The following is a 13,858-nucleotide window of genomic DNA, read 5'->3' on the forward strand; positions in this document are numbered from 1 at the left end:
TGGGGGCTGGACAGAGTAGATGCTGAGACGATGGGACCGAAATTGCCCACCGCCCAAAATGAGTCACACCTACCTTTTTTGAAGGGTCCTGATTGGGGCGGACAATCCTGACAAGTTCAGGTGTTGGGTGATTTTTTTCGGATTGGGGTGGAAGTGCGATAGGGTCGGAGTAGCCATCACTAGCAGGGCGGGTTGGAGTGACCAATGCTACAAGTCATCACTGATGACGACAATGCGCTGGCACGCCTCAACATCCCTCCCCTTCTATAAAAAGGGGGGGGGGCGGCTGCTGTGAATTCTGCAGCTAATTTAGTGGCAAACACTGGGCCACCTGAGAGGGTTTTGGTCAGGTCAGCAACTTGGCACCCAAGAGAGGGTGCCAGGTAGCCTGTTGGCAGCCCGGCCGAATCCACAGCGATAATTTTCAACTGACCAAAAAATAATGGCATCACCAGCAGCGCCACCTCCTCTTTAAGAACGGTCGTGCTGCCAAGCCCCAGAAAGGGCACCGCTCCTGCAGAGCAATTGCAGAAAGGAGCAATTTCCTGTGGAGCAATTTTGGGAAGGGGTCAGTGTGCGCAAACGGGCGGAGAGCCACACCTGAGGAAGGGCAGTTTCTAAAACGGCGGCCCCTCCACGGAGACTAGGCGGCCAGTCCTTACCGACCCAAGGCCACCGCTTTCAGGTGGACACGGGCCTTATAGAAAGGGTCAATTTTGGCCCCGATGTTTCCCCTCATGGGGGAATCTAAAACTAGGGGGCATCGTTTCAGAATAATGGGTTGCCCATTTAAGAGGGAGATGAGAAGGAATTTTTTCTGAGGGGTGTGAATCTTTGGAATTCTCAATCACAGAGCTGTGGAGGCTGGCCTTGAATATATTCAAGGCGGAGATAGACAGATTTTTGAACTACAGTGGAGTCAAGGATTATGGGATACACTAATACAAAAGCAGAATACTGCGGATGCTGGAATCTGGAATAAAACAGAAAATACTGGAAATCTCAGCAGATGTTGCCTGGCCTGCTGAGTATTTCCAACATTTTAAGTTTATATTTCAAATTTCCAGCATCCACAGTATTTTGCCTTTAGTTGAAGTAGTGTTTGTTTGTGCATAGATAAACCGTGGCGAGAAGGAATATCACGTGGTTGAAGTTGCTCAGTGAATTGTATACCTGCTCTAAATTCACGCGGCCTGGAGCAATGATGAATATTAGTTACACCGAGGTACTGTTCCGTTACTGACGATGATGACCGTGCTAAACTGATCATTTTAGTTCCTTGTTTTCCGTTCGATCTGTGTTTTGTGTACGGATGATAAATGCACATTCCTTAGAGGAAGAAAATATTTTAAATGTATATTGAAATGCAAATTTCTGTGTATAGGAGAGCAACCGATCCCTTATCAACGGAGCACCTTTCCCGATGGCTGGGGTAACATTTTTGATTATTGTTCGGAGCAGCGTACTCGCTGATTTCTTAAAATTATCACGTTAAAATCAAAACATTTTTGCGTCTCCGACAGTAAATTTCCTTACTCCTGCTAGTTGTAGCAAAATAATAAATTAATTCAAAATGACTGCGTTCGATAATCAAATAAATCAGTTGTGCAATCCGATCATTCTAAATATTAACATTTTCGTTTTATGATTAGTCTATTAAAAAGTAACATCAAGCGCCATGTCTACACATACACTGATGCATCGATAAAGTGCTGTCGTCGCTGAATAATCGCGAATGGGATTTGTCGTTGGGAACAATTATGAAGGAATGCATGATATAACTTCCTGTGCCCTGAACCATCTTACGCACTGCTGAAAAACAATGTATACAATTGATAAATATTAGTCACTAAATGCTGGGAATTATCGGATTCCTACCGTAAACACACCCACACAACATCCACATTCATGCGTGGGATTAACAATTGACTGCAAGAAAAAACCTTTGTGTCTGATACTATTTAAAAAGGCATTCAAGGTTTGCCTGCCTGTAACATTCACGGATGCAATTGCGTACTCAGGAAGTAAACCCTAAATTTTAAATTCTGCTGGGCCACTCAACCAGCCAATCACTTACCCTCTTGGCTGTGACCCACCCTTCAATTACTTTTTACTTCTTTCTTACTTCTGACCCTGTTGCAGCTGCAGTTAGCTGCTCCTGAACTGCCGCCGACCCTGGCCTCCCGCTGGGCCTTTATAGGCTGCTGCTCGCCCCACCTCCGTCCGCTGCTCCCGATTGCCACCTGTGGATTGTTGCAGGTGATGGTCCAATGCTACTCGGAAGAAGGTGGATGGGGAAAATCCAGTGGAAATGGGAAGACCTCTTCACTCCAGCAATCGATGTCCCCCATGCTCAGTAGCAGAGCAAAACCTTACCTTCGCTTGGGTCAGGCACCAGAGAACGACCAGCGCAACACCTGAGGCACAGACCATCCATCACGACAGCGTGGCAATGATCCAACTGGAATGACCTAAAAGTACCTTCCCGGCTCCAGTGGCAGGACTCCTGGGGAGGAAGATCGAATTCACAGGAACTCTTCCAGCTTTTGTGGCAAAATCACGGGAGAGAAGGATCAAGGCAGTCGACCTCGAGGACAGAGGCAAGATGGCGTCCCTGTTGCAGCGTGGTGGGAAAAAAAGATGACCACGGCCAGACCACGAGGTGCAACGCTGAGGGACCAACATGTGGTGTCTAACAAAGGATTTCATTGGGATAAAGCCAGCAGGGTTCTCTTAAAGGAGACCTGCAACCAACTGAACTTAAAGAGACAATGTATGCATGGCAATCAATGTAACAAACCGATTAAGAATGTAAAGAACCAAATGTTGTTGCAAGATGTCGGGAATAGAGTGTCCCTGAAAGTAGCAAGCGAGTGAATTCGGGAGGGTAAAGGCGCTGATCCTGATGCCCTGCCCCAGGTGTCCCCTCAAGTTATAGGCCAGCGACCTCAGGAGGGTGAAGGCACTGATCCTGATACCCTGCCCCAGGTCTATCCCACGCTGCAGGCACCCGATGACACTATTCGCCACGGACCTGGAAACAAAAACGGTGCCAATACGCGCAGTTGGCCGCCGTTGCCCACCACCCGGGTGGAGGCGGCACAGCCCCCAGACCCAGTCGCTACCTCGGCCATGTCTGGGAGCGAAAGGTCAGAACCAACGAGTTCCCCAAACGGGACCTGGAACAGCTAGGTTCCCAACACTGTTGGAGAGCAGGCAGAAGATTCTGCAGCCCTCAAAGGAGGACAGGGAAGCCACACATATCTGTGGCTCTGCCCACCACTAGGCAACGGCAAAGGCCCTGAGTCCTGGCAACCAAGTCCACCCCACTAGCAGAGGGCGCAGCACTGCCATCAGATGACTAGGGCCCCGTCCGGTTGCTCTGGAACCAGCATCCTCGCATACCTAAACTGCTATCTCAGTACTGACCATGACTGAACCATGAATGCAATCTACCCAATCCTGGTGCACGACCATAAAACATAATGAATGTAAGTCACTGAACCAAGGTGTCATGATACAAACTGGAAAAAAAAAGTTTTTTCTTCCTTTCTTTGTACTTGCACTGTGTCTGATCCTGTATGTTAATGTAACAGGCCAGTTGCATGATCTCGCTGTGGGGGATGGGCGCTGGGGAAATGGATGTATGTAGCCATGGACACACTACCCAACGTTGTGGCAAAAGGACTTGGGGGTTAACAGGGAGAGAGCCAAGCCAAAGCACAGCCAAGGTGCAAGGGCTGTTGGCACTTAAGTCTGGGGAGAGCTAAGCCAGAGCACATAGTGCAAAGGTAATTGGTACAAAGAACTTGGGGGAGAGTAATGTTATATATGCAGACTATGGATATACTCTCTGTGTAGTCACTGTATAGTTGCATAAGATTGAGACTTGTTTACCTGATGTACTATCAATAAGGTTTACACTGTGTATATACCTGCTGGCACCACTAGAGGGTGCAATTGGTGGAGACTGGGGTTTCCTGCCCTGGTGGCAGGGGCTGTATAAAAGGGGAGCCACCATGCGGCTGCCTCACTCTGGAGTTATGAATAAAGGACCAAGGTCACTACAGTTTGAGTACAACACATTGCCTTGTGGAGTCATTCATAAGTACATTACAGACATAATAACTGGCAATAAATGTTTTGTATGGTGCATATTGTCTCCTTGTTCCTATTTAATGACAATTATTTTTCTTAGATTTCAGTACTTTCACTTGAAAAAAAAAATCTTCATTTTAATTTGATGAGGACAATTACTGTTAAGGAAATTAAATCAAACCTACAGAGACCCTATTGACAACATCTGTAGAATAGTACTATATGTTCTTCCTAAATTATCCACCCATTCCAATGAACCATATTCTGTGATTGTTAAACCTGGATATGCTAACCCACATATCCAGGTTTAATAGGAGACTTAATTCCCCACCCTCAGTTTTCCCTCTGTAGTTTTTCCCTTTATCTCTCCATCTGATGCCAGTGATTTGTATTGGGAAATGATTCTCAGGCGCAAGCAGTCCTCTGGTAAAAAGGTGGTTTTCATAAGTAGGCCAAGTCTCCTATTAACCAAAGCCTGAGCCCTTGTACCCGCTGTGTGTGGGTTAGCATAATCAGGTTTATCAATCACAAAATATGGTTCATTGGAGTGGGTGAATAATGTGGGCTAGCATTCTCCCCTGTCTCTTCTGAAAGATGGAAAATACCATGCTGTCACATGAATGTATGTCGGCTAAATCTACGTGGTTGAGTTTACTTGTCAATTCAATAATACACAGAATGATACAGCAAGATACTCAATCGAAACAACATAATTAGAGCCAGTTGAAAAAAGATTAATACACTCTTCAGAATATATTTCCTACAGAATCTGATATGAGTAATATTGGACAGAATTGTCTTTTATAGACCTTTACAACATAATTATAAGTGAATTACACAAATTTCCAGTTTGTCCATGGAGTTTTGGGTCCCATTTCAGAATTAAATTGGGTAGGCAGAGCTGTGATTTATGCCGTGAGATGTTTTCATGTTATAGCCATTTCCTTGACATAGCCTGAGGGGGAAAAACTTGTGTGCATCAACAGAATTGCTGGTGTCACCGGCAACTGAAGTTAATGGCCGCAGCACTAACATTAAAAAATTGGTTCTGGAGGTTGACGATGTGGAGCGCAGTGCTAGCTTACCATGCAACGCCCTCTTGGTGACGTTAATGGAGGCCTCCAATCCGAAGTTCCCATTCACAGTCGGCGTTGCTGGAGTTCGCAAGACATTGTGCGCAATTAAAGGAGCAAAGCATTTAAAACTAATAAAAATTAAAATCAAGTAAAAAAATGTATTTTTAGTCCTTATTGCCTTTCAAAATAAACATTAAAAATAATTCCCAAATCGCTGTTGTTATATATGTAAACCTGTAAATACCTTGTGTAACCACCAGAGGGCTCATCCTCTGGAGTCCCAAGGGATCCCACAATCCCTTGGGAGCACAGGTACTTAATGAGGCCTCACAGGCTGGAGAGGCACTCTGGAGACCTGTAATAAAAGACTAAAATCACACTTTACTTTGAGCTCACAGTATCTGATCAGACTCTTTATTCATACATAATAACTGGCGACGAGATACAGATGACAAACCCAACAATGCAGAGAATAGTGGGCATCCTGGAGAAATTCTCGGAGGGAGATGATTGGGAAACCTTTGTGGAACGACTTGACCAATACTTCGTGGCCAACGAGCTGGAAGGAGAAGCGAACGCTGCCAAATGAAGCGCAATTCTCCTCACCGTTTGCGGGGCAGAAACGTATAGCCTAATGAAAAATCTGCTTGCTCCAGCGAAACCCACAGAGAAGTCATACGATGATTTGTGCATACTGGTCCGGGAGCATCTGAACCCGAAGAAAAGCTCTCTGATGGCGAGGTACTGGTTCCACACGTACAAAAGGTCTGAAGGCCAGGAAGTGGTGAGCTATGTTGCCGAGCTAAGACATCTTGCAGGACATTGCGAATTTTAAGGACATTTGGAGCACATGTTCAGGGATTTCTTTGTACTTGGCATTGGCCATGAAGTGATACTTCGCAAACCTTTGACTGTAGAGACCCCAACCTTGAGTAAAGCCATAGCCCAGGCATTCATTGCCACCAGTGACAATACCAAAAAAATCTCTCAGCACACGAGTGCTGCTACTGGTACTGTGAAAAAAGTAACGTTGTTTTCGAATCGCAACGTACAGGGCAGGACTCACATGCCTGCAGCTGCACGTCCGCAGATGTCTCAGAGTCCACCATCAAGGGTGATGAATGCTAGGCCATTAACACCTTGTTGGCGCTGCGGGGGTGATCATCATTTCCATTCACGCCGCTTCAAAGATATGTTTGCAAGGGCTGTGGAACAATGGGACATCTCCAACATATGTGCAGGCGAGCTGCAAACCCTGCTAATCCTGCAAACCACCATGTTGCAGAGGAGGACAGATCCACTGCGGATCACGACGAACCAGAGCCTCAGACCGAGGAGGCAGAGGTATATGGGGTGCACACATTTACCACAAAATGTCCCCCGATAATGCTGAAGGTTGAATTAAATGGACTCCCGTGTCAATGGAGCTGGACATGGGCACGAGCCAATCCATTATGAGCAAAAAGACATTCGATACATTGTGGTGCAGCAAGGCTTCAAGGCCAGTCCTGACTCCCATTCGCACTAAACTGAGAACTTACACAAAGGAACTGATTCCCGTAATTGGCAGTGCAACCGTAAAAGTCTCCTACGATGGAGCGGTGCACAAGCTACCACTCTGGGTGGTACCGGGCGATGGCCCTACGCTGCTCGGCAGGAGCTGGCTGGGAAGATACACTGGAACTGGGATAATGTCCGAGCGTTGTCGTCCATCGACGACACTTCGTGTGCACAGGTCTTAAACAAGTTCCCCTCGCTGTTCGAACCAGGCATCGAGAAGTTCCAAGGAGCAAAAGTGCAGATCCATCTAATTCCATCACAAGGCGAGAGCAGTACCGTACATGATGACAGAGAGGGTGGAGATCGAGCTGGACTGGCTGCAATGAGAGGGCATCATTTCGCCGATCGAATTTAACGAGTCGGACAGTCTGATTGTTCCAGTCCTCAAGGGAGATGACACCGTCAGAATCTGTGGTGATTACAAAGTAACTATCAATCGTTTCTCCTTGCAGGATCAATACCCACTACCAAAGGCAGATGACCTTTTTGCGACGCTGGCGGGAGGAAAGACATTCACCAAGCTGGACTTGACCTCGGCCTACATGATGCAGGAGCTGGAGGAATCATTGAAGGGCCTCACCTGCATCAACACGTACAAAGGTCTCTTCATTTACAACAGATGCCCGTTTGGGTTTCGATCAGCTGCGGCGATATTCCAGAGGAACATGGAAAGCTTACTGAAGTCGGTCCCGCACATGGTGGTCTTCCAGGACAACATCTTGGTTACAGGTCAGGACACAGTCGAGCATCTGCAGAACCTGGAGGAGGTACTTAGTCGGCTCAACTGCGTGGGGCTCAGGTTAAAACGCTCGAAGTGCGTTTTCCTGGTACCTGAAGTGGAGTTCCTGGGGAGAAGAATTGCGACGGACGGCATCAGGCCCAGCAATTCGAAGACGGAGGCAATCAAGAACGCACCGAAGCCACAGAATGTGACGGAGCTGCGGTCGTGTCTAGGACTCCTGGACTACTTTGGTAACTTCTTACTGGCTCTCAGCACACTGTTAGAACCACTACACGCCTTACTGCGTAAAGGAGACGAATGGCTATGGGGCAAAAGCCAAGAAAATGCCTTTGTAAAAGCTAGAAAACTGTTACGCTCAAACTGCTTGTGTTGTATGATCCATGTAAGCGTTTGGTACTAGCATGTGATGCGTCGTCATATGGTGTTGTGTGTGTATTGCAACAAGCTAATGAATCTGGGAAATTGCAACCGGTTGCTTATGCATCCAGAAGTCTGTCTAAGGCTGAGAGGGCCTACAGCATGATTGAAAAAGAAGCGTTAGCGTGTGTTTATGGGGTAAAGAAAAAGCATCAATATCTGTTTGGGCTAAAATTCGAATTGGAAACTGATCATAAGCCACTGATATCCCTCTTTTCTGAAAGTAAGGAAATAAATACAAATGCATCGGCCCGTATCCAGAGATGGGCGCTCATGTTGTCCGCATACAACTATGCCATCCGCCACAGAAAACTGTGCCGATGCTCTCAGTAGGCTGCCATTGCCCACCATGGGGGTGGAAATGGCACAGCCTACAGATTTAGTTATGGTAATGGAAGCATTCGAGAGTGAGCAATCACCTGTTACCGCCCGATAGATTAGAACCTGGACGAGCCAGGACCCCCTACTGTCCTTAGTAAAAAAACTGTGTGCTTCACAGGAGCTGGCCCAGTGTCCCATTAGAAATGCAGGAAGAGATAAAGCCATAACAGCAGCGCAAAGATGAAATGTCTATACAGGCAGACTGCCTTCTGTGGGGTAATCGGGTAGTGGTACCCAAAAAGGGCAGGGACACTTTCATTAGTGATCTCCACAGTACTCACCCAGGCATTGTAATGATGAAAGTGATAGCCAGATCCCATGTGTGGTGGGCCGGTATCGATGCGGACTTAGAGTCCCGTGTGCACAAATGTAACACATGTTCACAGTTAAGCAATGCACCCAGGGAGGCGCCACTAAGTTTATGGTCTTGGCCCTCCAAACCGTGGTCTAGGGTCCATGTCGACTATGCAGGCCCGTTCTTGGGAAAAATGTTCCTAGTGGTTTTAGATGCGTACTCCAAATGGATTGAATGTGAGATAATGTCGGCAAGCACGTGCGCTGCCACTACTGAAAGCCTGCGGGCCATGTTTGCCATGCATGGCCTGCCTGATGGCCTTGTGAGCAACAACGGGCCGTGTTTCACCAGTGCCGAGTTCAAAGAGTTCATGACCCGCAATGGGATCAAACATGTTATATCTGCTCCGTTCAAACCAGCATCTAATGGTCAGGCAGAGAAAGCAGTGCAAACAATCAAGCAGTGCTTGAAGAGAGTAACTGAAGGCTCACTGCAGACTCGCCTATCCCGAGTCCTACTTAGTTACCGCACGAGACCCCACTCGCTCACTGGGATTCCACCCGCTGAACTGCTCATGAAAAGGGCACTTAAGACAAGGCTCTCGTTAGTCCACCCTGATCTACAAGAACAGGTAGAGAGCAGGCGGCTTCAACAAAGTGCACATCATGATAGCACAAATGTGTCACACGAAATTGAAATCAATGATCCTGTATTTGTGTTGAACTATGGACAAGGTCCCAAGTGGCTTCCCAGCACTGTTGTGGCCAAAGAGTGTTTGTAGGGTGTTTCGGGTCAAACTTTCAAATGGATTCATCTACAGAAAACACTTGGACCAAACCAAACTCAGATTCACGGACTATCCAGGTCCACCCACATTAGACCCTACCTTTTTTGACCCCCCCAACACACACACCAGTGGCAACCGACACAGCGGTTGACCACGAAGCAGAAACCATCACCTGCAGCAGCCCAGCAGGACTCACCACACCAGGCAGCCCGGGCAGGCCAGCTGCACAGCAGCTCAGTGAGGACCCAATAAATGACTCACCAAAACCAGCATTTGCACTGAGACGATCAACCAGGGAAAGAAAGGCCCCAGATCGACTCATTGTAAATAGTTACACTATTAACTTTGGTGGGGGGAGGGGATGGTGGGGGGGAGTGTTGTTATATATGTAAACCTGTAAATACCTTATGTAACCACTAGAGGGCTCATCCCCTGGAGTCCCAAGGGATCCCCCAATCTCTGGAGACCTGTAATAAAAGACTAAGGTCACACTTTACTTTGAGCTCACAGTATCTGGTCAGACTCTTTATTCATACATAATAGCTGTCATCAGCTTTTAAAACTGAATTGTCTTCCACACTTAAAAACATGGTAAAAGTGCTTCAGCACTAACACAAATAGCTCCTCGAGCCAGTGAATGGGGCAACCAGGGTCTTACGTGCAGTACTCCAGCTTTGTGCAGGGGGTCAACACTGCAAGAGAGGTCCTCTAGCCACAGGGACCTCCAGAAAGAATGATGTGGGTGTACATCTTCGAGGCCGTCACTGTCAGCTGTGTCACCCCCACCACCTGGTTCCAGTGCCCAAAAAGCTTCATGACCTCAGACCACTGGTCAAGGTCAATGAATGCATCCTCAAAAGCCATCTCCTACCAACTACATCACTAGCGTCATACATGCTCAATGCACGACTCTCCCAATCAATCACCTACCAACAATCTGTACTAATCATGAGGCACATCTCCCATTCCAAGCCTCACAACACCCCCCTGGATATTACGGCGGAGGCCATTCTTGGCAGGGGCATGGCTGAGCCCTTGGCCAATGGCGGAGCTGAAAGGTTACAAGATGCTGGTATCCGCATACGTTATCCTCCTTCTCGCATGCTCCTCTTGCTTTCCCGCCCTCCCCTCACTACAACTGCACCCTTGTGCCTTCCTCATTTCACACAGTTACAAAATGCAAATTGCTCAGCCAGTGGGTGACAAAGGAGAGGGAGAGGAGAATGAAGAATAATAATATTGATTTGACATTCCCTGCCACCAGCTTCTCAAGGTCAACCAGCAAGGTCATTTGCAGTGACCCCCACTGAAATTCAGCAGCCTTCCACCAGCCATGCTGAAGCCACTGGGGAAACACTGCGTGACATCAGTAGGATAGACAAAGGCACACACAAGACAGTCACTAAGAGAATGCATAAGGGTGACAAGTTGATTTCTTGATATGATACTGGATGGATCGATGTATAACGTTGGATTGGAAGGCTTGCTTTGTGGTAGCTTTTATTTCAGCATCGTGGCCAAGAGGATGCTGTGATGGTCAGTAACAGAGGAAATGTAAGGTGTGGGACAAATGTGGAAAGGGGAATTGGGGTTGTGGTCACTGGGACTGCAGGCAGATGATTTGATCTCTGATATACCGGCCACAAAATCTGGGATGCATCCTTCCATCTGCTTCCTCCTCTTCTGTGCCTTCCTCTTCCATCTGCGAGTGGTTGCTGTAAATCTGAAAAGCCAGCATAAAATGTTGGAAATACTCAGCAAGTCAGGAAGCATCTCGACCCAAGACGTGAACTCTGTTCTCTCTCCATGAATGTTGCCTGATCTGTTGAGTATTTGCAGCATTTTCTCTCTTCTCAGAGGCCTTCCTTTATCATCCGCAGCCTTGCAAGCATCCAGAAGCACTCGATTCACACTTAAAAGACTTTTAACAAGTATTGCAAGACATTATTTCAATAAAAAATTTCTAAAGTTCAAAAGCTTACATCCAAATTTACCTGAATGATGTGTGTGTCCCTTTAAGAGGTGCTGACATCGTCACTGTCAGCCTGTTAGGACCCAGCGTTCAATTCAGCACTAGGTCGAAGTTCGGATTGGTGATGTTATGTTGGCATTGCATGCCAATTGACGCCAGCACGCCACCATTTTTTTCTCCAGGGCACTGCGAGTTACCGGCAGTGCAAAGGGAAGGATGTAAATGGCAGCCGCCACGGGACCTGCAACTAACTGGCAAAAGAGGGACGGCTGGTGTTTTCACGTTATTTCATGGTTAAAACAGGATTCGGCTATGTAACGGCCTTTATGGTTGATTAGCGATTCACTCTTCAGGATATCTCAAGAAGAATGTCCATTTGAATGAGGTACCAGAGGACTATAGTTTCTGTAGACCTCTACTTCAACCGAACTGCAAGCAAATTGTCAGGAAAAGAGAAAAAAATGGGCAAAAATGAAAGCCCATGGGATCCAAGACAAAGTGGCAAGTTGAATCCAAAATTGGCTCAGAGGCAGGAAGCAAAGGGTAATGGTCAATGGGTGTTTTTACCCTTTGATAGTAGGGTTCCGCAGGGCTCAATACTAGGCCCCTTGCTTTTTGTGGTATATATCAATGGTATAGACTTGAATGTAGGGTGTATGATTAAAAAGTTTGCAGTTGATACAAAAATTGGTTGTGTGGTTGAAAATGAAGAAGAAAGCTGTAGACTGCAGGAAGATATCAATGAACTGTTCAGGTGAGCAGAACAGTGGCAAATAGAATTTATTCTAGAGAAGTGTGAGGTAATACATTTGTGGAGGGTTAACAAGGCAAGGGAATACACAATAAATGGTAGGACACTGAGATGTGCAGAGGAACAACGGGACCTTGGAGTGCATGTCCACAGATTTCTGAAGGTAGCAGGCCAGGTAGATAAAGGTGGTTAGGAAAGCATATGGAATACTTGCCTTTATTAGCTGAGGCATAGAATACAAGAACAGGGAGGTTATGCTTGAACTATATAAAACACTAGTTAGGCCACAGCTAGAGTTCTATGTGCAGTTCTGGTCACCACATTACAGGAAATATGTGATTGCATTAGAGGGGGTACAGAGGAGATTTACGAGGATGTTGCCTGGACTGAAGAATTTTAGCTTTGAGGAAAGATTGGATAGGCTGGGCTTGTTTTCTTTGGAGCAGAGGAGGCTGAGGGGTGACCTTATTGAGGTATATAAAATCATGAGTGGCCTAGATAGGGAAATAGGAAGGACCCATTTCCCTTAGCAGAGGCATTAACAACCTGGAGAATAGATTTAAAGTGATTAGTAGGAGGTTTAAAGGGGATTTGAGGGGAAACTTTTTCACCCAGAGGTTGGTGAGGGTCTGGAACTCACCGCTTGAAAGGGTGATAGAGGCAGAAACCCTCACCACATTTAAAAAGTACCTGGATATGCACTTGAAGTGCCGTAACCTACAAGGCTACGAACCAAGACTGGAAAGTGGGATTAGGCTGGATATCTCTTTGTCGGCTGGCGCAGACATACTGGGCCAAAATGGCTTCCTTCCATGCTGTAATTTCTATGATTCTATGAAAAACATTTGAGCAAATGAACACCTGCAGGATTTCTATTTGGCAGGTCTATTCCATCATAGCAATCAATGGTGTAAACAGAAACAAAACAAAAATGAAATCGTTTCTAGTGTTTCAAAATTGATCATAAAGAGTAAAAGTTTAGCCATATTTACCGTACATTAAATTGATGCAAAAGTTAGTGACATCATAGTAGACGATGTAACCCAAAAGGTCAGTGAAATTGCAATTTGGTGGGTGTTATCTCATGACCTGAACAATCCAGCCCACAGTATAATTACTCTTATAGCACTCATGTCGGTTGGCGTCAGTAGAAATAATTTCTGTAGTTCCACAGTTACTGAATCACAATAGTTTGCAATGATTTTTTTTCTGTTCGCCAACCTTAAAGCAATTTCCCCCCCAGTTTATGTCATTCTATTACTACTCTTCTCCAAATAATGTCATAGAATCTTTACCGTGCATTTCAACATATTTCTATATTTTAAATTATTTTCAAATGTTTACTTTTGTAATACAGGTTTAATGTTACTGTAATAAAGTTACTAATAGGTTCCTGCAATATTTGGATTCTTTTCAGTGTCATATTGTGAGCTGTAACTGAAATAAATAGCTAGTCCAAGGAGCTTGGAATATCTCAGGAACTGCCAGCTGTCTAAAGGTTAGATTGCATAGATTCACTTACCATACTAAATAAATCCTTGCCTTCCCCATCTCCTAATCCAATCTCAGGCGACACTTAGAATGATAATACTAATCTGATTACAGTTAGACATACCATCCTATCAATGTTAGGTGCATTTTAAAGATATTGGCCTGGATTTTGCGGTCAACGGCGAAGGGTTGGTGCTAGCCGCTGACCTCAAAGAAAGCTGCCCACAAAGATTTAGTGGACTCTATGGTATTAATTCCCCCATTACGATGTCAGTTTTATTCTGGCAC

General features: G+C 46.0%; 1 long non-coding RNA gene across 1 annotated transcript; it reads left to right on the forward strand.

Annotated features, from left to right (window-relative positions):
• The first annotated feature begins 1,018 nt into the window (after positions 1 to 1,018).
• Positions 1,019 to 13,561, forward strand: LOC139275174 (uncharacterized). Its single transcript, XR_011595686.1, has 3 exons — positions 1,019 to 1,225; positions 1,385 to 1,432; positions 13,497 to 13,561. It is a non-coding gene; the product is annotated as an uncharacterized lncRNA (long non-coding RNA).
• Positions 13,562 to 13,858: the final 297 nt, after the last annotated feature.

Source organism: Pristiophorus japonicus, chromosome 10, assembly GCF_044704955.1.
Source record: "Pristiophorus japonicus isolate sPriJap1 chromosome 10, sPriJap1.hap1, whole genome shotgun sequence".
In the NCBI taxonomy this organism is placed as follows: domain Eukaryota; kingdom Metazoa; phylum Chordata; class Chondrichthyes; family Pristiophoridae; genus Pristiophorus; species Pristiophorus japonicus.